The sequence below is a fragment of the Gallus gallus genome, chromosome 1 (genome assembly GCF_016699485.2).
Source record: "Gallus gallus isolate bGalGal1 chromosome 1, bGalGal1.mat.broiler.GRCg7b, whole genome shotgun sequence".
Classification (NCBI taxonomy): domain Eukaryota; kingdom Metazoa; phylum Chordata; class Aves; order Galliformes; family Phasianidae; genus Gallus; species Gallus gallus.
The window spans coordinates 182,234,466-182,248,133 of NC_052532.1; the positions used below are offsets into that span (position 1 = coordinate 182,234,466).

Here is a 13,668-nt window from a genome sequence, read left to right on the forward strand (position 1 = left end):
TCTTTGCCTCAGGGAAGTTATTTCTGTTTTGCACATCCCTTATTCAGACTAACAAATGTGAGTTTTTCTATCATTTAGGAAAGCTTCATTCCCAAGACAATGGATTTTTTTCTTTCTATTTTATTTTTATTTAGTGATGGGAGAAGAGTGGGAGGGAAGTGTGAAGAGAAAGGAAGAAATAGCAGTAGGAAGTGGGACAAAATAGAAGTGTGCCCATTCTCTCGCTCTATTAAAGGAACACCTTTGCTACTTGCCACTCTGAAGCTGCTTGCTGTTGGGACTGCGGGCAGTAGTGTCAGTCAGCGGTGTTCCCTGGGCCTTTCTGCAAGTCACCTGATAGTGCAGCTGAGCCTCAGAAATATGGTTCTGCCCAAGCCAAAAAAGCTTTGGAATGAAGAAAAAGCTGAGATACTGGCAGGTCACTGTGCTTGTACAGTGGCTAATATCCATGCATGCAGACACGTGCACTATAGCTGGTTATTTTTCCACCTTTTTTAAGGAAAGTACTTAATTTCAGACCTTGTGAAGACTTCAGCAGTTCTCTTAAATAGGTGTCAGGTTGTCTGTTTGCATTGTTGATGATTCTGATTTCTCCCATAACAGAGTGCCTTTCGTTTGGAAATCGCCCTTCCATACAGAAACTCAGTGCCAGAATGAGAGTAACTTCAAGAGTCCCAAAAGCCACTGATTGAATTTCTGAGATGCACAGGATAAAGATACACCAATTAGATCTAGGGAAGCGCTGCTGTATATTAAATCTCTGCAAGGGCACTGATTCTGAAATGACTTTCTAAAATTCACTTCAGTGACTCTCCTAGCTTAGTATATGTAGACCCAGTTATAACTGGAAAATTCTCTTTCCAGGAGTTTTGAAATACAGGTAGGAGTTGAACATTTTCTAGTGTGGTTGGGGGAAAAAAAAAACCCACACCTTTTTTAGGTAATGGCAAGCTGTTCTGAATTCAAGTTAAACCAGTTGGTCTTAGAGGCTGGTGTTGTTAGTGTCTGACAGCAGGAGTGATGCATCTACCATCCAAGACGGTCAAGTACTTACAGTTAAGGTGTAAGATGCTATGTGATGTATCATTTGTATCTCTGTTAAGGTTTTATCAGTATTCCTCTCATAAATCCACATTTCAGGGATTTATAACTCGGTTGTGTGTGTGATGGAAAATCATCAGTTACTGTAAAACTTTGACTGGGAATGAATGTATTTAAACGACTTAAAATCAATATAGTTTTTCAAATTTGAATAAAATAGGATTTTAAGTTATGTTTTTTGTGCTCTAAACTGCAATCAGATTTATTGTTTAAATGTGAACTAATGGCTTGTACAGTTTCATTGTGAGCTGGTCGCTTTTCTTAGCTATCTTTTTTTTAAGTCATCTTCCTGTGGATAAGTGCCAAAAGCTGTTTATTTATTTTTATGTTCTGTTTTGTGCACATCCACGAGCCAAAACTGAGTCCAGCCGAATGCTTTCATTAGCCTTTACAGTTTAGTTTAGCTTTGCTCAGGTGCATTTTAGTCTCTCAAATAAGGAAGTGACACCTTTTTGCCATATCTTACGATGAAAGTTCGCAAGTGAAATATGCTGCCGTAGCTATGACAAATAATAAAAGCGAAGGTGAAATGTCTTCCAAAACTAAATCACAGTGATGTCTATCCTGGTATTATAAACCTCGCTTTAGTCTCATTCTTAATTTCTTTACATTAATTCTCTGTTTCAGAGCTACATTTTTCTCAGTTGTTAAGCAACCACGTTTTGGGTTTGTAATCTGGAAACACCCACCTGTTCATGGAGAAAGCCATACCGGTAGATTGGAATGTAATATTTCTTCTATGTAAAAATGTGATTTTGAATTAAACAGTCATGTATGTTTACCTATGTCCTTTAACTGTATATGTACTTTTGATCCCATTTATCTTTACTGTTTAACCGTATAATTCTTTACTAATGGCTGTAATTTCACATTTCTATATAGTGGAACTTGAATTTTGCATTTAGATACAAATTTGGTACCGATCACAGATTTTCCTTCCCCTCCCCTAAAGGAGGCACTATAGTCTATATTTTGGCTGTCCAGGTGTTTTTTCCTATCTTTGGAAAGCTTTAAACTCATATATTGATACTGACCCCCCAAAAAAGGAGAAAAGAGAAAATCAAAAGGGACCATAAGTTTAATGTTTCTGATGTTTTGTTCATTTTTTCTTATAGCTGGTGAACAGTTCTTTCAATGCAATGTGTACAAACTTGTACAGGTTTAGCTTTGTTGAGTATGATGAATAAAAGTGTTATGTAATAGGGCAGAACAAATCTTTTTTGTCATGCTGCCTTTTTTTAGATTTGTTTGTTTGTTTTTTGTGAATGTATAACTGCTATTAATCACTGAAGGATTTACTTTCAGCAAAATGGGTCAATCTAATTTCTAGCCTAAGCCTCAATGATTTCTTTAGTACTCTGTGCTCCTGCCAGTAGTAGAACCTGGTCTTAACTGAGAGCTATGGCAAACGTCATCTCTGATCACAGTCGTGTTGGTGGGTGTTGATGTAAGGCAGCAAACCTGGTAGTTAACTGTCCTGAATTATGCTTTCAGTCAGCCTTGTTCCAACAACCTGTTGCAAAGCATATGAATGGAGAGAGATTCAAGCTTTTTCTTCCTCCCCCCTCATGTATTTGTTTTTAGGCTATTTATGTTTTGTTCCCGCTACCAAGACAAGAGACACTGGACACAAAGTGGCGCACAGGAGGTTCCCTCTGACCACCAGGAGCACTGGCACAGGCTGCCTAGAAGCTGTGGGATTTCCTCCTTAGGGATCTTCCAAAGCTGCCTGGATGTGGCCCTGGGCACCCTGCTCTGGGTGTTCCTGCTGGAGCAGGGCTTGGGCCTGAGGGACACAGAGATGCCTTCCATCCTCAACTGTTCTGTGATTTCTCTGGCTGTTTCTTAGAATGTTCTTCCATAGGGATTTTTAGAGCACATTACAAAAGGATGAAAGCCAGTGTGCTGCCATGTGTGTGTTTGAGTTATTGCCACTATTTCTTTGCACATACCACTTGCTCCATTACTTGGTGCTTTCTCATTTTGTTCCCATGCCAATTCTGCCTTAGGGCACCTTTCCTTCCTTGAGGATCATCTGTGTGTCTCTAACCTCAGCAAAGAAGTTTGTTGTTTCTACAGATGCACTTCCATCCACTTTTGGCATTGAAGTCCCTCCTGAGAGGGATGTTTACGTGCACGCAATCCAGGTATTTCATCTGTAGCTACACTTCCATTGCTTCTCTCTTTACCCTTCTGTATCATGCATTCTGCTTTTCTTCTGTGTGAGAAAGGACAATTCTCAGTTAGATAAGCATGTTAAAGACAGGATATATGCTTTAAGATGATGCTAGCTAGTTTTACCTTTATTTTATTTTATTTTGTTTAACCTCTGCCAGGCTTTTCACCAAAATTATGTTAGTTTCTCAGATTTGTGTATCACTTCATCCAGTGAGCAAACTTTAATCTTGCTCCTGCTGTTGTCCTAATTAATCAGAGTATGGCATTCCCTACATGTTAGAGTGTCTGTTTTTTCTTCTCCTGAAAGAAGTTGCTCTTCAGTAGTAACTCACCATTGTGACAACAGCAGAAGATGTACATTAATGAATCTTTTATAGTCATTACATAGGACAGAACATACTCTCAAGGATCTGGCTACTATTTCTTGACCCGCGGTGGTTCCAATAATGTTTCTGTTGCATAACCTTACTGTTTTATAGTTTATTAAGGTACTGTGATTGTGTCCTGTTCTTCTAGAAACTACAACTTGAATAAAGATGGTTTAAACAACTATTTTTCATTTTAAACTTCTTCCTTCATTTTGTCAACTTAAGAAGAAATTGCTGTGCATTTCAGGATTCTTACTGACCTATCCATTTTTATCAGCTTCATAGTAAATCAATGCTGATAATAAAATCAATTAAATGTGCTTTTGGCTTATTTAAATTCTATTATAGCATAGAACTTCATTCTTCATGTGTGGTTTTCAGATGAGTTTTGTTTTCATTGTGCATCTTACGATAATGAATTAATATATTATATTCAATATAGTATTCCAACTAGTTCAAGTTATTTCTGGTCTAGTAATAAGGTTATTCATTTTCATTTTCTTTCTAAACATTAGAATGTTTCATAAAGGTTTACTGAACCTATTGCAGTAAAATAAAATGGTAGTTATGATTTGTGGCCCAGCTATTATGGACTAATTGTGGAATTATTTTTTACATTCAAACTTATCTCCAAATCAATGTACAAATGATGAAGTATCCTATGATGAAATGCCCCTAGGTAATTAGTTTTAAAACAAATACGATTAACAGCTATATTGTGTCCTCATCTATTTGGTCAAAATACTTCAGTGTGGATGTGTAAAATTGTTGGCCAAGGCACCTGAACAATTCAGAACACATCTGAAATAAGTTATTATTAATCTATGAGGAATGTAGTCGCTTAAGGAAATTGCAGATTACAGTCGCAATAGAAAGAGTAACACTAATTATGCAAGGAGTAGGTCCTCGGTGGATCTGGCACTTGCTTCTGAGTAATTCTGAGTTGCACAGTGATTTGAGGTACTGGTTCTACTTTTGTAGATTTACGAAGCAGAAAGCACAGCTTGTTTCCTCACACACATGTTGCTTTTGTATAAGGAATGTAGTAGTAATACAAAACACACTGGTGCTGGAGTGCTGTGTGCTGGGCCTGAGTCATAGCACTGATTTTTGATGTAAAAAGTGGATCTTCCTGACACGTAAGAATAGGCGATATTTGAAAATAGAATTTGATCAAATTCTATTTCTAATCATTTCCATTTCTACTTGTTTCACCTGTGTTGATGCCTTGTTCCTGCTGCAGTTTTAGCCTGTCTACACACGTATTATTTTTATATAAGGAAAAAGGTGTTCCATCCAATCTTCAACCTGGTGAAAGAACTAGGAAGGTTCAGTCCTTCTCATACTTTTCCATATGTACTTCTGGGGGCTGCTGGATGGGGCCAGTCAACTTTCTGACCTTTGCAAATCACCAGTCTGCCATAGTGGTGGTTTCCTCCCATCTGAATGGGGCTGTCCTCAGAGCTAACTTAAAATTTTAAAAGTGAAATGCTTCCTGCTTCCTAAATCTTCAATAGGCTTATTCAAGATCCACTTTCACCCTGTGATGCTGATTACTGACGTAAGGAATGGATTCTCTGCTGCGGAAAAGTGTCCTCATAGAATGGGAGGTGCCAAACCTGAAAGCGTTTGTTGTAACTGTTACTGACACGTGAGTGAACAGCCAGCATGCTGTATGTGCCAAGACCTACCCTTAGCCAGTTCTTCTGGTTTAGATTGTTTATGGAACTGTAATTTTGGGCCACATATTAAATTTCATAAGGGGATTGTTGTGCCTGTGCTTTACAAATGAGTATACTATATACTGAAGTTAATTAGGATGTACAATTTTAAATGGAATGCTCATAGCTTTAAAGATGCAGGATGACAGTTTGTAGAGCTTCTTCATGTACTTTTGCCATGTAGTGAGCATAATGCATAGCCCAATGAACCACTGATATCTAAAACCACAGGAAGGAATCTGAAGGATCACTCGCTGTTAGTAAACAGTGCTTAAGCTTCAAAATATATTTTCACTTACTACTTCATTTCTTGATATTCATTGTAATTTTCTAAAGTATCTCCTTGGTTAGGGAACATGTTCCTGATCCTTGTTTCATAAAAGATGATCATGTTCCTATTAATTTGATAGTCTGGCGGACAGCTAGCATACCAGAAAATAAGGCTTTAGTTTCGTTGCACTAGATACTGTGCTGTTAAAGATGTGGTTTTATGTAAGGACATCACTGTCTTACAAATAAATGCTGTGCTCATACTTTGCATGGTGCTTGTCTTCTAACTAGAGTGTTCCTGAAATCATTATACTTTTTTTTCCATATAAGGACATAATATTAGCTTTTTTCTTCTATAATTGCTCAATACTCCTTAAAAATATAAGCATTAAGCCAAGGACTTATTTTACAGTATTAGCTTTATCAATTCAAGACAGAAAATCATCCCATTCAAATGTATCACTTTGTTTATAGATTTTTAGAATTCTTTTCTTCTCAAAGCTTTTTTTGATATTAGCATGGCTCAAGCCTACCAATGATTCCAGTCAAGTGCTACAAATTTATTGGTCAAACTTTGCATTTTTGCAGCCCATCAAGGCACAAGTTACTTTGTTTTTGCAGAGTTAGCTCTACAGGTTTTCAAGTGGGGAAATATGGGAAATATTCCCATGCGAAACATTGCACATCTCGTAAACAAGAGATTCATCACAGTTTTCCATAGTCATGTGCTGTCAGTAAAACTGAGTTGTTGGAGAAGAGAAGGATTGTGTTTTATGTCCAGAACTTCTGTTGTCAGAAGGCAGCTTACGTGGTTGCTTTATTGAACATTGCTAATCTGATTTTAGAAGGCTTTCATACAACAGTATATTCAATTTAGTATTGCTCATCAGAATGGACAGGAGATGGACAGGAGGTGAATGAGAGGGTTCTATGAAGTCAGTGAGTCAATGCTTCACATCCCACCAATGCACAGGGGGTGAACAATTGATAATAACTAATAATTTAGAGCAGCAGTATATAAATGGACATACGAATTCACAGACATTTTGTCCTGCATTTCCATTGTTAATGTACTGCCAGCACTGATGGTAGCACTGTGCGAGCAGGGCAGCAGTGGAGAGCTAAGTGCAGGCTGAGCAACAGCACTGTGCTTCCAGCAACTAGCACAGGATGTGTGGTATGCAGAGATGCAGCCCACCAAATCCAAACAGCTGAAGATCTCTGAGCCCTTTTCTGGAAGGTAATTTGAGTTTGTTCCAATCACAGGCAGCCCAGAGATGCCTTAATAGCTTCCACTTCAAAAGGATTTACCAATTAGTTACTGTGAAAACATAGATATCTTTATCTCTCTGTTCTGTTCTCACTGCAAAGTTATTAAGTAGATGACTTTTGAAACTTAATACAAACAGTGAACACATCAAATACCAGAAGAAATGCTGGTTGAAAGCCTGACACTAAACAAATTCACTAAATACAGCCAAGTATATATAAAAAAAAGCACTATACAGCTACTACACACAATGAGATGAATTGTGTTCCATCAGCTAAATGCGTATTTCCTGTTTCTATAAGCTACTACCTTATATGCACAGGAGAATATAAAGCAGCTTTCTGCTAAAATTACCGTATTTTGGATTTTGATGAGCACTTACAGAATGAACGGCTGTTGTGTACTGATCTGAAAGCTCTTTAATACGAGCAGTGAGTGAAACTTCACTGTTAACAGCAATGTACATACAGAATTATTTTCCATTTAACAGACTGCTATGCCAGAAGTCACAGGGCAAGTCACTGGTGTATCAGGATTTGTGACTCTCACCTGCTTTACTGACCTTTACAAACCTGCCAAAGCATTTGTTGGCTTTATGCTTGCAGGAAGGAGAAATGAATGGACTTTGATCCAGCTGCACAGGTGAAGTTGGTTCCACGTATGTATATCTACTAATTCTATAGCTTTCATCACCATTCCATGTAAATGTACCTAAGGGAACAGAATGGAGAAGTATTACTTCATTAGAAATTTGTCTTTATTGATTTACCTTTTCAACAAGCCAAGGGGGCCTTTAAATTTCAAAACACACTGTCAAATATGTATATGTACTTACTGCATGTAAGCCAACATTGTCAACACTTGCTGTCTGTAGCTAAATCAGAGTGTATTAGCAATAATGCAAAAAGCAAAGACCAAAAATCAAAGCCAGTTCTTTTTACAAACACAACTTTATGTGCAGACAACAAGAAATCCTCTGTCTTTTCCTTCCCTATCCTGTTCTCCACCCAACCCTCACAGCCCCACAGTTGCGTATCTCTCTGGCGTATAACATCTCTAGAATGGAAAAAATCCTGAAGGAAATTTCAGAATGCTGAAAGAAAGACTATGGGCGGGAAGTTTTACTTCTTTATCATTTTTATGAATAACTTAGTGGGAAAATCACATAATTTGAAGCTAAACTTCAAAAACAATATGTGATGAACTAGAGCTACTGTATTTCAGTACACAGCTTTGTGGAGTATTATAAACATCTTGAAGAAGCTGATCTTTTAGTTAGAATGGTTTGGGCAGGAAGGGACCTTAGAGATCATCAAACCCAACGCACCAGCTGTGGGAAGGGACATCGTCCACTGGGTCAGACTGCTCACAGTTAATATTAAAACCATATTTCCCTCCTAGTAAAAGACATCCGTGGATCGATCATCTTTCAAAATGTTTTAATTCTGTAATCCAATTTAGAAATGAATGTTTCTGTTCCATTAGCATGGCACCTGGTCCTTCCCAATTCCTCCCTGCATAAGGAATCCAAGAAAAATGCCTTGAGAAGACAAGAACAGATGAGAAGCCACTACATTTAGCAGCAGGATTAAATCTAACCATGAAAATCTGATTGACACAATTCAAGTTAAGTTAGTTCATGCAGGAGTCTGAGACCAGAGGCGGTATTAATTAGTAGCTGGAGGAATACTGAAGCAATTGGTTTCTAGCTAAAGCAAGTAAAAAAAAAAAAAAAAAAAAAAAAAAAAAAAAATCCCACTTTTTTTTTTCATTAATACTCCACATGATTATAAAAGTTTTAGAGTATTTCAGGCTTCCGCCCGTGGCATTAATTTGACTTTGGCAATCATTTCAAAATTACTTTCAAAGAATGAAATGAGAGATGTTGAAGCATGGAAATTTTTGATCTGAAATAATGATTTTCCTTCTTTTTAAAAGTGCAGCACTCATGCAAAGAAAGTTGCTGTTTTCTTTTTCCTCAGTGTATTAAAAGGGAGCCTAAGTAGGTCCTGCCTTCTACAACAGGCTTTATTATTTCTGAGATGAGTGCAACCCACTGTTGTGACTTAGAACTCATCATCTCCCTACTCTCTCCTATTTTTTACTTCCCAGAAAAATGTGCTATGCTTTGGAATACTAAAATATAGCAGGTTCTTTTCAGTTTTAACCATGAGGAAGAATTTGGAACTTTTAAACAGTGCAACTTAGCGAAATGACTTCTAGGTAATTCTAACCAGAGAAGTTGCAGTGAATACTCATCTGCTGACTAAATGTGCATTTAACACACATCATGCACTTGGTGCAGTGCAGCATCAGAATTTGTCTGTCTCCATTTTTAAACTAAGGTTAATTTCCTTAACAATCAGATTCACATCTAAATCCTGATCCACATAATCTCTTTATGGGACAAGAGCCCTTAGGACTGTCTCTTTGCAAAAAACTTCCTAGAAAATAGGTGATGGCTAACATAGTCCTGCTACAAAATCCAACAAGACAAAGTTAGAGACTGCTCTGCAGTGCTAAAACTTAAATGGCATTTTCATAAGAGATCTGGTTATGCTGTCTTTAGGCTGTTGTAAACAAGGAGGAATACTTAAAATGATGATACAGGATTACACGTGGGGCAATATTCTAAAAGTCTACTTCAAAATCTGTTAGGAGAACACATGCACAAAGAACAGCCAAGTCTGCAGCTAACCTAGGAAAACATAGAGACTGAAAAAGCTTCTGCAAAGAGTGAGGTTATTATTGGGAAAGAGTAGATATGTGGGCAGTAAAATTTTTAATTTTGGGGGGTAAAAATTATTACGGACTCTTACGGAACTGGAGGCAATGGATGGAGGCAGATCCTCAGAATGATGAGGCAGTACAAAAGCAATCTAGTTTATCTTTTGGTTCCTGAATTTGACCTTGAAACTCTCTGTGTATTTATTAAATCAAGTTCTTCCTTTCCATAGTCAGTTTTGTACAAAGTATGTTGAGGAGGTCCCAGGAACACAGCTCTCAGCTGACATTACCGTCTGGAGCAAGATTAGAAGCAAGCATCTAGAGCCCCAAGACTTGGGATACACAGGTGCAACATCTATAGCTCTAATGGGCCTGGCCTTCTGATAGTTCCCAAGGTGCCCAAATATCTCTCCCTAAGCTGATCCATTTGGCAGTTCTGAGCAAGCAGATGCCTAGGTTGTGCCTAAACTCTATGGCAATTCAGAGACCTGGCATCTATTTTGCATTTGGACAAAATAGGAGAGGTATAGGATCATAGAATAATTAAGGATGGAAAAGGCCTCTAAGAACATCAAGTCCAACCATCAACTCATCACCACCATGCCCACTAAATCATGTCTACCTCAGTGCCATATCTCCACTTGTCTCGAAATCCTCCAGGCACAGCGACTCCACTGCCTCCCTGGGCAGCCTGCGCCAATTAAAGCTAATTATCTGAGCCACAGACAAAGACAGTTATGAACAGAGAACTTTTTTCCTTCTGTCCAGCAGCCTAGAAAGCTTACACGTCTTTTAGGAAAGCTCTGATAAACATTATAAACTGAAATATTTCAATTTAGTGGGACATGGGTTTCATTTGAGGGCCAAGGAAATATAGGCACCATGTAAATCAGCTCTCCAAATTCTCTTAAAATCACTTTAAACTCTGACTAATAACAAGTCCAGTTCAACAGAAGAACTGATCACTATCAGTGTAGTCTACCAGCTGAATAAAGAGGTTGATGGTGAGTCAGAGACATTAAATGAGTTAATCAGACTATCGGAAGCTACAGCAGGTAGGACACTGATTTCCTGTGAAAGGTGGCATCATAACTATTCTGCTTCCAAAACTAAGCAGAAGATACAGGATCAGCTATGCAGGATACAGAAGGAAGTGTTACTACAACTGCCTTCTTCAGCAGTTGAAATTTCCCTGGAGATCTGTCCCAGCCCACCTCAAATCAATGCTGCTCACAAAATATGTGTCCAAGTCCTGTAAAAAATCAGAAACTGTAATAAAGATGGAATTAATAGAATAGAGGAATTGTAAAAGGCAGGAGAATAAATTGTGAACCTAAGCCATCAGGAAGAAGGACATGATGCTTTTAAGAACAGTAAAAAGAGTGTGATCAAACATTTCCATTTTTTCCATTTTTTGTCCCTTGTACTTTGTTCCTACTTTTAGGGAAGATGCAGACATAGGAAGACTTTTAAGAAATTTTATTTATTTTGTCTACAATTTGTAGAAAAATGGAGTAGGCCAAAAGCAGGAGAAATTGCTGCTCCTGAAGAATCGCACCTCTGCAGTTAGCCCACTTTTGCTACTGAGACTGCCCTATTTTGAGCTGGGCTATGTGTCTCAATAACTCTTTGCTGCAGTATGTATGTTACTTAACTGTGAATTTTACTTGCTGTCTATGTAGGACAAAGTGTTAAGTGTTCTTCTAGCTCCATCTGATTTCTATGAAAAGAGCTCATTTCGAGAAAATCCCGATTTCACATTCATTGCTTCTCTCAGTGTCAGCTGAGAAATGTACGGAACATTTCACTTGCGAGGCTCCCCAGTACATAAAAACTATGAATAATTTGTCTTCTAAAATAACCGTAGTTCCTTTATCTCATGCAGATTTCTTTTTTCAAAGGAACGCTGTTATTAGAAAGTCTTTTTCTGTTTGGATTGTGGGTTTTTCTCGTTGTTAAAGGAACTGTTGTACATGGGCCGTGGGTTGCAGTCAGGTAGGTCAGCATCTCTGCACGGACAGTTTGGTTGGAGTTATTGTGTCAGCTATAGGGAGAGGAGAGACCGTGTAGGTTTTGTTCTTGAGGTCTTTGGAGTGTTCTGTAGCAATTTCTTCCTTTTGTTCTTGTGGAAGCCAGCTTCGTAGCCACATCTGAAGTAGACTTGATATCAGGAAGGTCATAGGAGTTATAATTTGTTTGTTATATCTTAAGTTAAAAGTGCTGTTCCTTTTGAAATTCATAACTCCTTTGCAGAAGTCTGCTGACAGCTTATCCATTTCTCAGCCTTGACTGGGAAGATTCCTTCTCACTGTTGTCTAACAGAGGCCTTTTTTCATCTAAGCCTTATGTAATGACAGGTATTGTTTAAATGTTTGTAGTGCAACGGTTTCCTAAGCAAGCCCAGAAAAGTCAGAAGGCTGTGGGTCCTGAGAAATAACTTCAAGACTGTGAACAGAGACATCTATAGCAAATGCTGCCAGATGTATCGTTTAAAAATATGCTCTATTCATTTTCTACTCTGTGTTCTTTGTAAAATACACATCGCCTGTAAGAAAAAAAAAACATGGTTTCTGATTGCTTGTTAGGAATTTAAGCTTTGATTCAGAAGTCACAATGTAACATCATGTGTGCCACCCAATTCAAACTAAAACAACGTTGGCTCCTCCCTGTATCTATGACTACAGTTAAGTACTGCGCTTCTTCCTTGCTTGGGTGCTGCCTGCTTTTATTATTCTTGTGGCAGCTGCAAACTTTTTCCACTCAGGAAAGGACAATTTCTGTGTACAGCTTGTCTATAAGAGTATTGTTTTAAGAAAACCCAGCTACACTTGCATAATTACTATCAGTAACAACGCTGTGAATGTTATTCAGCATTATCCTTTAAATCTTCTAAATATTTCATATAATTTCATTGAAATATTTTAAATAATTTTATTGTTTGAAGAGTAGTATTAACAAATATAGTTGCAAACATAAACAAATACAGAACTAATATATAGAGAGAACCATTATATATCATTCTGGCCATTTTGTTTGAAAGTAAAAAGCTGAGACATGCCACTACACCTTGCTCTATCATGATCTACTTTGACGTATTCTTTCTACCAAAGTGCCCGTGCCTCCTTCCAATTCTGCGTGCCTAAAATTATCTCCTGGCTGCTTTCATCTGTTTTAAATCCCTATTTGAATCAAGAAAGGCTTAATCTATACGAAACTCTTCCACTGAACCCAAAGATTACCGATTACGTTGGTAAGTTTGTACACCTTCAGCATCTTGTTTAACCATAGAAATAGCCATACCTTGTCTATGACACTGGGAAAACTTTGCTAAATATTAACTTAATGGTTTTGGTAACAGTAATTACTACTTTACCTACTTCTCCAAGAGCAGTATCTGATGTCAGATTTTTGAAGTCCTGTGAACACTTTCAAGAAATTCATTTTTCCATTTCTATAACGGTGGGAAATTCCTGCCCTACGAAAGACACAAATCAGCCTTATTCTTCCCCACAGTGAAGCCCAGACGTGGGCAAGGAGCTCCGACTGGCAAACTGCTCCGTTAACTGACATTCGAACACAGCTGTTACCACTAGGGGTCTCCTTGACTTCAGAGTTCAAACTCGAGCCTAGAGAGCAGCCCAAATTCCACTACCACGGAATTCAGCCCAAGCTGAACTCTTTCAGTGCCTGGAGATGGCGTCAGTGAGCCCAACTATCCTTATTTCTTAGCAAGCCACTAGGTTTTTTTTCCTTATAATTCCGGTAAACACAGGAAATAAGCATAGCAAGCATAGGCACAGCAAGGCAGCAAGTCTACCTATTTATGTTAATAAGTCTTGGGATATTTATTTCAGCACAAGAACAAAATGAATAAAACCAGACCTTTAAATAATGTTTATCTGTTGGATAAGCATTGCTACAACACTTAGGTGAACTGCTGGAGAAAGTCTCATTTTGAAATGTGACCCAGACAAATGCAATTAAAAAACATATCAAAGCATCTGGTTATGATAGCTATCACTAGATCAGCCAG

General features: G+C 38.0%; 1 long non-coding RNA gene across 3 annotated transcripts; it reads right to left on the minus strand.

Annotated features, from left to right (window-relative positions):
* Positions 1–317: 317 nt before the first annotated feature.
* On the minus strand, positions 318–13,311 carry LOC121109136. Of its 3 annotated transcripts, none has more exons than XR_005861252.1 (3): positions 13,009–13,238; positions 7,471–7,619; positions 318–3,319 (listed from the first exon to the last, which is right to left on the minus strand). It is a non-coding gene; the product is annotated as an uncharacterized LOC121109136 (long non-coding RNA). The 3 variants fall into 3 exon arrangements; XR_005861254.1 differs by having other exon boundaries at positions 13,013–13,237; XR_005861255.1 differs by lacking the exons at positions 318–3,319; positions 7,471–7,619 and adding an exon at positions 11,100–12,180 and having other exon boundaries at positions 13,013–13,311.
* Between the last annotated feature and the right edge of the window lie 357 nt (positions 13,312–13,668).